Raw genomic sequence first — 14,077 nt, forward strand, 5'->3', positions numbered from 1 at the left:
TATTACTGCACTGTTGGAACTAGAAGCACAAGCATTTCGCATTAACATCTGCTAACCATGTGTATGTGACCAATAAAATGTGATTTAATGACAGATTTTTACCTCGTCAGCTCAGGGATTCGATCCAGCAACCTTTCGGTTACTGGCCCAACCTGCCGCGAGTCACTATAATCAAGTGACTCAAAATGTATTCACGTAGATTCTAACCATGGCGGGACCTGGACAATTTCTATATAGCCTACACTATCGTGCTGAATTTCTAAGGTGGGTGGTATATAAGCACTGGTGTGGCTTAGTGACAATGACAAGAGCAGCCGCTCACTGATTTGACAGCTCCAACTTCGTTACACCTCTGAAATCGCCCCCCAAAAAAGACATTCATATGCTATGCAATTGTCGGTTACCGCCGGTTATCACTGATCTGCTTTAATCTTGGCCTTATGCCATGTTCACGTGCTAGTCAGAACTAGGAGACAATGAAATGTCCGACTGGCTGTTTACACGTGCCGCGTTCAACCAGTTAGCGAGTCAGATACTTTTTTGTTTCTAGTTCCGACTAGTTTGTGCCTGCATTAGTCTTTCGCAGATTGTCATTCATTGGACAGGGAAACAAAACCACACCTACCAATGGGAGGGATCCATTGACAGATGCTGGACAGCCGGACAATGATCAATAAAAAAATTAAAATAAAGTCTACCATTTTGGTAAAAAAACTGTAGGATGGGGCTGAAGAAATGTAACCACTGACCATCCATGATATCAAAATTATAGCGTTAACCATGTTGAGGCTATAGGGCATTCTAATTTGTGACAATTTCACAGTATTATTCCAACCTGTGTGGAAATATATAAAACAAAGGAAAATCACATTTGACTGCACTGGGCCTTTAAAAGGGACAATCAGAAATAGATAAAATAGGCTGCATTGGACCTTTAAAAAAAGTGGTCAAACTCAATCCCGTGTAATTTACTTGAAGTCATGTATAATGCATAGTCGATTCATTTACCCATTAAAGAGTCTAGCTCATTATATATATAAAAACCTTATAGGCCTGGTTCACTTAATTTCACGTTACAAAAGGAATTTGGGTTACCACCACATATATGATGAATGACACACTCGTTAGCAGTTGAAGCACATTCGGATTTGTTCTCTCCGCCCCCAGAGGTTTGCTCAGCTAAAATGGGAAGGTGTTCAGTGGACTAAGGCCTTTCAGGAATACATCAGGGTGCTCTTTAGAAAGCATCAATCTTCAGGTTTCTAGATGGTATAATATGGCGCCGTGGGAGTTGAATCCCCACTTGAGACTCCCAGGTCTAATAGCCAACGTGCTTTTCAGCCTTGTGGTATGAACACTCGAGAAATCGTAGCTAGGATTCCAACCAACTGGCAGAGATTTCTATGCAAATATAAAAAAAAAATCTGCATAAAGAAAATATGCACCTTTTACCACCAAACTGACTTGATGCAGATAAAAATCAGTGTGTGATGTAGTGCACACAAGTTTTCCATGTACTGAATACAAATCTGAATGTGTTTCCAACGACTCTTCAACTCTACCAATTAGTCAAAAACTTGCATTAAATAGCAAATGTGCCAACTCTAGTCTTGGCATGTACGCTCTAAAAAACAGCTCGCAGATACAGTGCGGGTAGGCTAGTCTACATGAGATTGATAAATAAGACAGTAGTCAAGCATCAATCATGACAACAGAATAAGACCCTCAATATTTATTGGAAAGGAGCATCAGATCAGTGCACACTTCCACCACTGTGAAATTCATAATTTATTTAATCTGTAGCCTAATAAACAGCATGGTTTCCCAAGTCATAGTGTGAGGACTACACACCATGTAATAACGTGACTCCAAGTTTACGCCGATATGGTTATCAATATCTGCACATAGGCATTTCCAAACACTTCTCGCATAATTACATTTTACTAACACAAAAGATCCAACCAAGTCAGACAAATGATCTGTCAGCATTTATAAAATCGTACAAAAACACTTTACATTACAGCTGTCATGATTTTATAAAAAAAAAAAAAAAAAAAAAAATGTATACGGTATGGTTTTACTTGCATGGAAACATGGCTACTGACAGTAATGTCCTGCAGGCTCTATCTTGAATCTTTTGTCAGTTCTATTTTCTGTGCCTTTCATCAGATTATCCTACATTGTAATGTGTGAAGAGATTTAAACTTCCGCCTTTTAGTAGATTCAACAGTTGTCGTTTTCCTTCACCTGTCCTAATGGAGTATTATTAAATCTTGCTTTAGTCGTCTACAGAGCAGATAACTTAATGTTAGTCCTTATACCCATGTGCAACCCTGCTCATCTCAGCCCCAAATACTACCCCCCGTCAGGTTGTTTCTATTGTACTACTAACCCTTGGTTGCATTTTTTTGAATAACCAACCTGTAAATAGGTCCCAAGAGCATAATTTATATCAATTACATTTTTTGTCTGCCCACAAAGTGCTGAACTACGTCAAGGAACATTCAGTCAGTTTATTTTCCTCTCAAGAAAAAGTAAAGTAGCAAACAGCTGAGTACAAGAGAGTGATGTTCAATCAAAATTTGTTGACCGATGTATAAATGAACAGAGTGAACTGCAACCATTTTGAAAACCCATTAATTCACCTAATTGACCAAAGTTCATTATTTTCTCTGGTCGCCCCTCAAGCTATGATTTTAGGCAGTGGAATGATCTCCATGCCCTGAAAATCTCATTGCAGAAAAGGAGTGAAGGATAAACAGAAGAGGGTTGGCAGAAACAAAAAAAACAGGGTTCAATTGGAGACTTACCAGAAGACTTTAATTCAAGGATACTGGTGGGTAGCTGGGGACACCTACAACCACTGCAGCTTTCATACAGATTTACATTGCAAGGGGACATTATCTATTAGTCATGATTGCATCCAAAATGGCACCGTATATAGTTCACTAATTTCAACCAGAACACTACGGGCCAGAGCAAGTAGTGAGCTACAGTTGAAGTCAGAAGTTCACATCAACCTTGGCCAAATATATTTCAACTCGGTTTTTCACAATTCCTGACATTTAATCCTAGTAAAAATTCCCTGTCTTAGGTCAGTTAGGATCACCACTTTATTTTAAGAATGTGAAATGTCAGAATAATAGTAGAGAATGATTTATTTCAGCTTTTATGTCTTTCATCACATTCCCAGTGGGTCAGAAGTTTACATATACTCAATTAGTATTTGGTAGCCTTCCACAAGCTTCCCACAAAAAGATGAGTGAATTTTGGCCCATTCCTCCTGACAGAGCCAGGTTTGTAGGCCTCCTTGCTCGCACACGCCTTTTCAGTTCTGCCCACAAATTCTCTATAGGGTTGAGGTCAGGGCTTTGTGATGGCCACTCCAATACCTTGACTTTGCTGTCCATAAGCCATTTTGCCACAACTTTGGAAGTATGCTTGGGGTCATTGTCCATTTGGAAGACCCATTTGCGACCAAGCTTTAACTTCTGACTGATGTCTTGATGTTACTTCAATATAGCCACATAATTTTCCTTCCTCACGAAGCCATCTATTTTGTGAAGAGCGCCAGTCCATCCTGCAGCAAAGCACCCCCACAACATGATGTTGCCACCCGTGCATCACGGTTTGGATGGTTTTCCCTTCCCCCCCCCCAAACATAACGATGGTCATTATGGCCAAACAGTTCTATTTTTGTTTCATCAGACCTGAGGTCTTGGCTGATTTCTTTAGATTTTCCCATAGGCCTTGAAATACATCCACAGACACACCTGCAATTGACTCAAATGTCAGAAGCTTCTGACATAATTTTCTGGAATTTTCAAGTTGTTTAAAGGCACAGTCAACTTAGTGTATGTAAACTTCTGACCCACTGGAACTGTTAAACAGTGAATTAAATGAAATAATCAGTCTAAACAATTGTTGGAAAAAGGACTTGTGTCATGCACAAAGTAGATGTCCTAACAGACTTGCCAAAACTATAGTTTGTTGACAAGAAATTTGTGGAGTGGTTGATAAACGAGTTTTAATGACTCCAACCTAAGTGTATGTAAAATTTGGATGCATCCCATGCCAGGTAACAAGGCCACCATTTCTCTGGAACAAGCAGTGGGGCGGAGGGGGGGGGGGGGGTCACACTTGATTTACACCCAGAACCACAGACAAAGTGGAGAAATCAGGAGATTGGGACAGAAACATGGGGCTTGAATCTCCGGAAAAGAGTCAAAATATGGGGCTTTCAGCTTGGTTGTGGGGATATAACGTTCCCACCTTTGTGGCTGTCCCGAGAAAAGACATGGCCTCGTTCAGCCGGTCACATGCCTTTCCATTTGTTTTTGTAAAACCATTTTGTTCTGATACAATAAAAACAAAGCATGAAAATATAATGAAAGTACATAATTCTCAGGTCCGTTTGTGTGTGTTCATTTTGAGATCATTTCCTTTGAAGAGCATCACTCTTCCTCGCTCTCGTTTCCCGGTTCCATGTCGGAATCACCGTTAGCTTTGGATTCCGTCCTCATGCCTTCCGTCTCTTCTTCTCTATCCTCATCTTCCATAGCCTCATCCTCCTCCCAGTTCTGCAGACAAAATTCCCAGGTCAACCCCACAACTTAGTAAAAGACTGCAGTTCACAAGGCAAACTAACAAACGTAATGATCTGTGAGAATGTGTTTGTTCAAGACCAAAAGCGTGCTTTACAACACCGTCAGTATAAACTTGAGTAGGCGTTTCACAACCCACCTGCATTCCCTCCCACCCACAGCCCCTTTGTCGCAGTAACACTTACATCAGAATCTTCGTCTGGAAGACCTTCATCGCCTGAAGCCTTGTCTTCATCAGAGGACGCTATAGAGTGGAGGGACAAGACAAACCAGTCAGTCACAAAGCCACAGTTGAGACACTTTACAGAACCACTTGACAGCTTTATTACATCAGAGAGACATGAGTCATACCACAGAAAAAGGGGAGAGATGGCCAGAGAAATGGAACAGACCGAAGAGAAGTGAGGGGACTAAACTGTATAAAAGCCCCTTGAAGTGCACCAATTTCTCTTAACCTGTTAGGGCTAGGGGGCAGTATTGACACGGCCGGATAAAAAACGTACCCGATTTAATCTGGTTACTACTCCTGCCCAGTAACTAGAATATGCATATAATTATTGGCTTTGGATAGAAAACACTCCAAAGTTTCTAAAACTGTTTGAATGGTGTCTGTGAGTATAACAGAACTCATATGGCAGGTCAAAATCTGAGAAGATTCTGTACAGGAAGTACCCTGTCTGACCATTTCTTCCCCTTCTTGATTATCTCTATCCATTACAAAGGATCTCTGCTATAACGTGACACTTCCTACGGCTCCAATGGGCTCTCAGAAGGCGGCAAAAAGCTGAATCGTGGCTTTGCAGGCTCTGGCTGAAACAAAGTAGCGCATTTGGGTAGTGGCTGGTTACAGTACTGTGAGACTCAGGCTCGTGCCCGCGTCGACCGAAAGCCTTGTTTTCTTTCCTCTGTTTACCTAAAAGGAGATTCCCAGTCGGAATATTATCGCTTTTTTACGAGAAAAATGGCATAAAAATGGATTTTAAACAGCGGTTGACATGCTTCGAAGTACGGTAATGGAATATTTAGATTTTTGTCACGAATTGCGCCATGCTCGCGACCCTGATTTACCCTTTAGGATAGTGTCTGGAACGCATCGAACAAAACGCCGCTATTTGGATATAACGATGGATTATTTTGGACCAAACCAACATTTGTTATTGAAGTAGAAGTCCTGGGAGTGCATTCTGACGAAGACAACAAAAGGTAATCAAACTTTTGTAATAGTAAATCTGATTTCGGTGAAGGCTAAACTTGCTGGGTGTCTAAATAGCTAGCCCGTGATGGCTGGGCTATCTACTGAGAATATTGCAAAATGTGCTTTCACCGAAAAGCTATTTTAAAATCGGACATATCGAAGTGCATAGAGGAGTTCTGTATCTATAATTCTTAAAATAATTGTTATGCTTTTTGTGAACGTTTATCGTGAGTAATTTAGTAAATTGTTAGTAAATTCCCCGGAAGTTTGCGGGGGTATGCTAGTTCTGAACGTCACATGCTAATGTAAAAAGCTGGTTTTTGATATAAATATGAACTTGATTGAACAAAACATGCATGTATTGTATAAGATAATGTTTTAGGGTTGTCATCTGATGAAGATCAAAGGTTAGTGCTGCATTTAGCTGTCTTCTGGGTTTTTGTGACATTATATGCTTAAACATTTGTGGAACTGGGATTCCTGGGAGTGCATTCCGATGAAGATCATCAAAAGGTAAGTGAATATTTATAATGCTATTTCTGACTTTTGTTGACTCCACAACATGGCAGGTATCTGTATGGCTTGTTTTGGTGGCTGAGCGCTGTACTCAGATTATCGCATGGTGTGCTTTTGCCGTAAAGCTTTTTTGAAATCTGACACAGCGGTTGCATTAAGGACAAGTGTATCTTTAATTCTATGTAAAACACTTGTATCTTATATCAACATTTATGATGAGTATTTCTGTAAATTGATGTCGCTCCCTGCAAAATCACTGGATGTTTTAGAGGCAAACATTACTGAAAATAACGCTCCAATGTAAACAGATTTTTGGATATATGAACTTTATCGAACATGAAGTCCTATGAGTAACATCTGATGAAGATCAAAGGTTAGTGATTCATTCTCCATTTCTGCTTTTTGTGACTCCTCTCTTTGGCTGGAAAATGGCTGTATGTTTTTTGTGACTAGGCGCTGACCTAACAATCATATGGTATGCTTTACGCCGCAAAGCCTTTTTGAAATCAGACACTGTGGCTGGATTAACAAGACGTTAAGCTTTAAAATGGTGTATAATACTTGTATGTTTGAGGAATTTTAATTATGAGATTTGTTTTGAATTTGGCGCTCTGCAATTTCACTGGCTGTTGTCGAGGTGGGACACTAGCGTCCTACATATCCCAGAGGTTAACAGATATAAGACACTTGTACCATGTACCTAAATGTTTAATATCCATCATTTTTATGATTATTTATTTGAATTGCACGCCCTCCAGTTTCACCGGAAGTTGTCCCGCTAGCGGGAAGCCTAGCCTTGTGGTCAATCCTCAACATGCGGGTTGACAAACAAAACCCACAAACTCCAAGCATTTATTATGTAAGAGTGGGCTGCCATCTGTCAGGATGTGGCCCAGAAGTTAATTGACAGCACACCAGGGCGGATTGCATAGGTCTTGAACAAGAAAGGTCAACACTGCAAATATTGACTCTCTGCATTAACTTCATGTAATTGTCAATAAAAAGCATTTCACACTTATGAAACACTTCTAAATTATACTTCAGTATTCCATAGTAACATCTGACAAAATATCTAAAGACGCTGAAGCAGCAAACTTTGTGGAAATTAATGTGTGTCATTCTCAACTTTTGGCCACGACTGTACTATTGGGCTGCAAATTTTAGAGCCCTTTTGTATTGGCTACAGACTGACCCTACTCACCACTCTGTGTCCAGACGGAGACTTAATCATGTACACCTGCTGCACTTGGTTGTGCACCTTTCTGCCAGTGTCCCAAGGCAAAAAGTGTTAACCCAATTGCAAAGCAGTCTCTTAAAATTTGGAATCAATTAGGAACATTCTATTCCTCCATCTTTAAAATGGGGCTTTTGGCACCTGGCACTCACTAGCCCTCTATCTTGCTCAATTATTCTTTGATACATTTGCCTTTTTGCTTATCTACAGGAAAAGTTCAACCTCCCTCAATCCCACTGCTTCCGGAATATGTTAGATGTAACATGAATGACTTGAAGAACTCTGTTGCCTTTAAAGTCGCGATCGGAAAATTATTTGAGGAGGAACTTGGGGATGACACATGGGAATTTGTGTGCATTCTTCCTCTTACAGCACTAGACTGCCTCAATTCAACGTGGTTCACCGGTCCAGGGCCAAACTGAAGAATTTTCTCAGATTTTGATCCTACTTGTGTTCGATGTAAAAATGGAACCAGACACACTAATATATTTTGTGACAAACTTTGATAGGTACAAGTCAAAAGTTGACACCTACTCATTCAAGGATTTTTATTTTGACTATTTTCTACATTGTAGAATAATAGTGAAGACCTCAAAACTATTAAACACATGGAATCATGTAGTAACCAAAAAAAAATCCATAGTAGCCACCCTTGCCTTGACAGCTTTTCACACTCTCAAACAGCTTCAAGAGGTAGTAACCTGGAATGCCTTGCTACTAACAGGTGTGCCTTGTTAAGTGAATGTGGAATTTCTATCCTTCTTAAAGCATTTGAGCCAATCAGTTGTGTTGTGACAAGGTAGGGGTGGTATAGAGAAGATGGTATTTTGCCTAATAGGGCTAAGTCTTTATAATGGCAAGAACAGCTCAAATAAGCAAAGTGAAACGACAGTCCATTATTACTTTAAAACAAGGTCAGTTAATGCGGAACATTAACCTCTTGGGGCTAGGTGGGGACGCTAAGCGTGCCACCCGTGGTGCACTCCATCAACAGCAGGTGCATTTCAAGAGCGGCAAATTTGAATCCAAATAAATGTCAAAATTCAAATTTTTCAAACATACAACTATTTTACACCCTTTGAAAGATAAACATCTCCTTAATCTAACCACGTTTTACGATTTCAAAAAGGTTTTACGGCGAAAGCATAAATTTAGAGTATGTTAGGACAGTACATTTACAAGAGTTGTGTGTAATGTTTTGTCAAGTCAAAGACAGGGTCACCAAAACCATAAAAGCAGCTAAATGATGCACTAACCTTTACAATCTCCATCAGATGACACTCCTAGGACATTATGTTAGACAATGCATGCATTTTTAGTTCTATCAAGTTCATATTTATATCCAAAAACAGCGTTTTACTATGGCATTGATGTTGAGGAAATCGTTTCCCTTCAATAACCGGCAGTCAAGTCAGCGTCACAAATTAAATAATTAAAATTAGAAAACATTGGTAAAATATTATATTGTCATTTAAAGAATTATAGATTTACATCTCTTGAACGCAATCAACTTGCCAGATTTAAAAATAACCTTACTGGGAAATCACACTTTGATAATCTGAGCACTGCGCCCAGAAAATACGCGTTGCGATACAGACTAGCCGCCATGTTGGGGAGATCTAAAATCGAAAATACTATGTAAATAATCCATTACCTTTGATTCTCTTCATCAGATGTCACTTCCAGCTATCACAGGTCCATAACGAATGTAGTTTTGTTCAAAAAAGCTCATCATTTATGTCCAAAAATCTCCGTCTTGTTAGCACATGATCTAAGCCAGCCGGACTTCTCGGTCATGAACGAGGGGGAAAAAATATATTTACGTTCGTTCAAACATGTCAAATGTTGTGTAGCATAAATCATTAGGGCCTTTTTTAACCAGAACATGAATAATATTCAAGGTGGACGAATGTATACCTCTTTTATAACGTATTGGAACGAGGGTACCAACATGAACTCCGGCGGCTGCCAGGTGTCTAATGGGACATCATCGTTCCATGGCTCTTGTTCGGTCAGATCTCACAGTAAAAGACTCCAAACACTTTGTAAAGGCTGGTGACATCTAGTGGAAGCAATAGGAAGTGCCAAAATATTCCTCAGCCCCTGTGTTTTTCAATGGGATAGGTTTAAAGTCAATACAACACATCAGGTATCCACTTCCTGTCAGAAAATGTCTCAGGGTTTTGCCTGCCAAATGAGTTCTGTTATACTCACAGACACCATTCAAACAGTTTTAGAAACTTTAGTGTTTTCTATCCATATATAATAAGTATATGCATATTCTAGTTACTGGGTAGGATTAGTAACCAGATTAAAATCGGGTACATTTTTTTATCCAGACGTGCAAATGCTGCCCCCTAGCCCTAACAGGTTAAGTACTTTGAAAGTTTCTTCAAGTGCAGTCGCAAAAAACCAAGCACAATGATGAAAATGGCTCTCATGAGGACCGCCACAGGAAAGGAAGACCCAGAGTTAACTCTTAGCTTATCCTCTGCAGCAGAGTTAACAGCCACAGAAATTGCAGCCCAAATAAATGCTTCAGAGCTCAAGTAACAGACACATCTCAACATCAACTGTTCAGAGGAGACTGCGTGAATCTGGTCTTCATGATTGAATTGCTACAAAGAAACAACTACTAAAGGACACCAATAATAAGAAGACTTGCTTGGGCCAAGAAACACGAGCAATGGATATTAGACCGGTGGAAATGTGTCCTTGGTCTGATGAGTCCAAATGAGATTTTTGGTTCCAACCGCTGTGTCTTTGTGAGACGCAGAGTAGGTGAATGGATGATCTCCGCATGTGTGGTTCCCACCGTGAAGCTGGTGTGATTGTGCTTTGCTGGTGACACGGTCTGTGATTTACTTAAAAATTCAAGGCACACTTGACCTCTGGGCTAGGTGGGACGTGACCGTCCCACACTATTCAATATTCTCTGACCTTTGCTGATCTTCGTCAGGAATGCACTCCGAGGACTCCTACTTCCACAAGAAATGTTTGTTTTGTTCAAAATACTCCATATTTATGTCCAAATACCCCCGCTTTGTTCGTGCATTCAGATCACTATCCAAAGGCATAACGTGCGAGCGCAGTACCAGAGACAAAGTCAAAATGTTCCATTACCGGGTCGTAGAAACATGTCAAACGTTGTTTACAATCAATCCTTAGGTATTTTTAACATAAAACGTCGATAATATTCCAACCGGACAATACTGTATTCATTCCAGGAGAAAAAGAAGGAACTTCTTTTAAACAGTTTTAGAATCTTCAGTGTATTCTATCCAAATTTACTAATAATATGCAAATATTTGACTCTGGGCCCAAGTATTAGGCAGTTTACTGTGGGAACGCTTTTCATCCGAAATCGACTCTGACTTGTGTAGCTACCTCTGTGTAGCCAGCCTACTTTTCACCAGTAAAACGCAAGATTAACTTCAAGCAAAACATTAGGAATTGTATATAATCCAGTTTCTATGATAAACATTAAACATTAAATATGATGGCCATGCATTTTTTATTTATTTAAAAAAATATATTTTTTACAAAAACAAACTTGCTTTTTCATTGTAAGCTCATTTACTTGTGGCTGCCAACTAAATAGCATTGCACTTCTGTTGTCATTTGATGAAAATGAAGCCATTTTTTGCCGATTGTGTTGCGCTAATGCATTTTCTGTGAAGAAAAACTAAAGTCGCATGTCCCAGATCACTATATTGGAGAAAAGAAAAAAAACTTGACTTTCAATATAAAACACACCCCATGCCAAACAGCTGGACTCAGCTGCTCCCGCTCCCCCTCCCCATTGTTCTATTTACAAACACGTGACTGGCTCAACTGTTCTGGGGAACTACGGTAAGCTTCATAATGTAAAATAATGTGCGCCTAACGTTCCGCCTAACGTTCCGCTCAAGTTGACTGCAGGTATTTACTTACGTTGACACAAACATTGAAAAACGGTCAGCAATAGTTCCAAAGGTATTGAAAGATCGTCCCGTGGCTATTTCCAAATATACAGAATACCACCCAGGCCTACAATTCATAAACCATATATAGAACATGTATTATTCACAAACATAAAAACCTGCTAAATAGCTTCCAAACATTAAAACATTGATATTTTGGCCATATTTCCCAGCCCTAATAGGAAATAGCTACCGGCCCCTAATTATTTAATCAAACGGCAATTTCTTATGCAGTTTTTACAGTGCCGTAATGAGTGTAAGTGTGTACCATCGATGTTCGCTGGCTGCCCAGCAAAAGCGGTAGTTGTGATTTGGCATGCCATTCAGGGTATGCAAATCCTACCCCCCCCCATTGCTCTCCTGCTTATCTTTTTCAAATCATTGTTAACCAAGCAAAATATATAAAAAGAGGATACAGAGAGTGATAAAAGTATAAAGAGAAAAAGAAAAGTGAACAGTGAGCCCTTACCGTCCTCGTAGACAAGCTTGGCCTTATGGTCCACGTCTGTGACACCACTGTCACCCGTCACCACCTGGTGAAAGAGAAAAACGCTTTAGGAGGCAGCAGTTGCCACAGGTGGGGAAAAGCTGAATGGACAATTTCATTTGTCTAATGAAGGCATTGTCATGTTGAGCACAGGGCTGCAGATAGTCATGGGAAACACTGGCCTTTGCAACAATGCAGCAGCACACAGAAATGGACTTGGTTTGGAACCTCTAACCCTGGCAGTTGACTGGTCATTTCACGGGAACACTCGCAATGGCTGCCTGGTATTGTGATGCAATCTTTTTCAAGGCGATATAGAAAGTTCATTCAAATGTTGTTAACTGATGTGGCAATGCAATGCCTTTTGTGTCAGTTAAGCTGAATAAATACACAGCATAATTTAAACACAGTGCATTTGGAAAGTAATCAAACCACTTGACTTGATCCACATTTTGTTACATTAGACTTATTTTAAAATTAAAAAGTGTATTCCCCTCAATCTACACACAATAACCCATAATGTCTAGCCTCACATCTTAGGTACAAGCTTGTCACACCTGCTTCTCCCATTCTTCTCTGCAGATCCACTCAAAATCTGTCAGGTTGGATGGGGAGCATAGCTCCACAACTATTTTCAGGTCTCCAGAGATGTTCGTCCGGGCCTCTCAAGGACATTGACACTTGTCCCGAAACCAAACCTGCATTGTCTTTGCTGTGTGCTTAGGTCATTGTCCTGTTTTAAGGTGAACCATCGCCCCAGTCTGAGGTCCTGAGCAGGTTTTCATCAAAGAACCCTCTGTACTTTGCTCCGTTAATCTAGTCTCCCAGTCCCTGCCGCTGAAAAGCGTCACTGTAGGGGATGGTGCCAGGTTTCTTACAGACATGACACTTGGCATGCAGACCATTGAGTTCAATCTTGGTTTCATCAGACCAGAGAATCTTGTTTCTCATGATCAGAGTCCTTTAGGAAAACTCCAAGCGGGCTGTAATGTGCTTTACTTCGGGAACCACACCATAACGGCCTGATTGGTGGAGCGCTGCAGAGATGGTTGTCTTCTGGAAGGTTCTCCCATCCCCACAGAGAAGCTCTGTCAGCGTGACCATCGGGTTCTTGGTCACCTCCCTGGACCAAGGCCCTTCTCCCGATTGCGCAGTTTGGCCGGGCGGTCAGCTCTAGGAAGAGTCTTGGTGGTTCCAAACTGTTTCCATTTAAGAATGATGTAGGCCACTGTGTTCTTGGGAACCTTCAAAACTACGTTTTGATACCCTTTCCCAGATCTGTGGCTCGACAAAATCCTGTCTCGGAGCTCTATGGACAATTGCTTCGATCTCATGGCATAGTTTTTGCTCTGACATGCACTGTTTATATTTTATACATTTGCAAAAATGTCTCAACCCGTTTTCACTTTGTTTCCTAAATCCAAACACAACAACCCATAATGACAAATGTTATCAATTTTAGGATAAGGCTATAACGTAACTAAGATGTGGAAAAAGTGAAGGGGTATGAATACTTACAGAATGCATTGTATTTTACTTCCTGCTCTTATGGGTACACTCAAAGCCACCAGCCTACACATTATGCCATCATTGGCTTGAATAGGGACACCTGTTCTATTCATTCTATGGCAGCACATGCAGTCAGGTGCTGCAGTGCCTGTCCAATAAACTAGAAGAATCATTAAATATCCTCTAAAAAAGATGTATGAGAGAACCAGGGGTTTGGTAGGGACAAAGGGCACATCAAACACAGGAAAGGCTCTCATTTCACTGTTCCTGTACTATCAATGACCTGGCCACCAAAACGGCCACAGTGTAGAAGTGACCTCACTGTCTTATCCATCTTGAAAACCTCTTACCTTTTTGGGATAGGGGGCGGCATTTGGAATTTTGGATGAAAAAACGTGCCCAAAGTAAACTGCCTGCTACTCAGGCCCAGAAGCTAGGATATGCACATAATTGGTAGATTTGGATAGAAAACTCAAAAGTTTCCAAAACTGTTCAAATAATGTCTGTGTATAACAGAACTGAAATGGCAGGCGAAAACCTGAGGAAAATCCATCCAGGAAGTGCTATCAT

The 14,077-nt window shown here is 40.5% G+C and overlaps 1 long non-coding RNA gene across 1 annotated transcript; it reads right to left on the reverse strand.

Moving 5' to 3' along the window:
• Positions 1-4,419: 4,419 nt before the first annotated feature.
• Positions 4,420-12,080, reverse strand: LOC123739523 (uncharacterized). Its single transcript, XR_006767731.1, has 3 exons — positions 11,981-12,080; positions 4,790-4,848; positions 4,420-4,580 (listed from the first exon to the last, which is right to left on the reverse strand). It is a non-coding gene; the product is annotated as an uncharacterized lncRNA (long non-coding RNA).
• Between the last annotated feature and the right edge of the window lie 1,997 nt (positions 12,081-14,077).

The sequence above is a fragment of the Salmo salar genome, unplaced genomic scaffold (genome assembly GCF_905237065.1).
Source record: "Salmo salar unplaced genomic scaffold, Ssal_v3.1, whole genome shotgun sequence".
Classification (NCBI taxonomy): Eukaryota; Metazoa; Chordata; class Actinopteri; order Salmoniformes; family Salmonidae; genus Salmo; species Salmo salar.